This window comes from Penaeus monodon, chromosome 21, assembly GCF_015228065.2.
Source record: "Penaeus monodon isolate SGIC_2016 chromosome 21, NSTDA_Pmon_1, whole genome shotgun sequence".
Classification (NCBI taxonomy): Eukaryota; Metazoa; Arthropoda; class Malacostraca; order Decapoda; family Penaeidae; genus Penaeus; species Penaeus monodon.
In genome coordinates, this window is record NC_051406.1 from 4359078 (window position 1) to 4359913 (window position 836).

Genomic DNA, 836 nt, shown 5'->3' on the forward strand with positions numbered 1-836 from the left:
TTAAATATAATATACAAAATCCCTACAATTCCTGGTTATGGTTTGACTAGCTTTTAAAAAGCTCCTTTTCACTCATAGCACATAATAAAATAAAAAATGCAGAACATCCATACATATCATTGTTAAAATGTCTTTTGTATTACCTTCTTTATCACAGAATATATTCCTGCTCCATATAAAACCTCAATAAAATAAGTTACAGATATTCATATGAAAAAAATTAAGAACTTTTTTTCACCAGTGCCAAGTCATTACATCCTTCATATTTTCCTTTCTTAACCGAGTTAATGCAAGAAAATTTAAATTGAAGGATCAAACTAGAAATATGAACAAGAGTGCGTCGCCACACCTCTTGTGATGTGATCTTCTACCATTAAAAAATAGTCTAGCCTAAAAATGCATACTTTTTAGAGTTGCAAGAATCAACTCCAAAATATTATACATCAATAAATAAGTCATATCAGGTGATTCTAAAATGAATATTAAATAAGTGCCAAAATTACAACTTAAAAGACTAAAATTTGGTTCTAAATAAATTGACAATGTGTTTTATCTGATACCTACAGTCTAGAATAAGTGTCCATAGATTCAACTCAGTACCTGTTAAGGAAGAAACATGAAAGTGGGGAAGAAAAGGAAAGTTAATGCCTACTTTCTTCTCTTTTTCAGCTGCTCGAACTTGCAGCCCTGGATCTCCCATCCAAGAATTTTTTTTTCACTTTTTCTAAAATACAAAAACATCATACAAGATGAAAATTTCTATACATCTGAACCCTTTGAAGATCAGAAAGTAATAAATCCTTTGATCCAATATCTATACATAAATCCAATTAACT

At 29.7% G+C, this 836-nt stretch overlaps 1 protein-coding gene across 1 annotated transcript in view; it reads right to left on the reverse strand.

The window, feature by feature from the left end:
• Window positions 1-719: 719 nt before the first annotated feature.
• Window positions 720-836, reverse strand: part of LOC119586132 (mitogen-activated protein kinase kinase kinase 7-like) — a gene marked incomplete in the record, with an annotated part of 88760 nt that continues 88643 nt past the window's right edge. Inside the window, 1 exon segment of the mRNA XM_037934824.1 lies at window positions 720-836.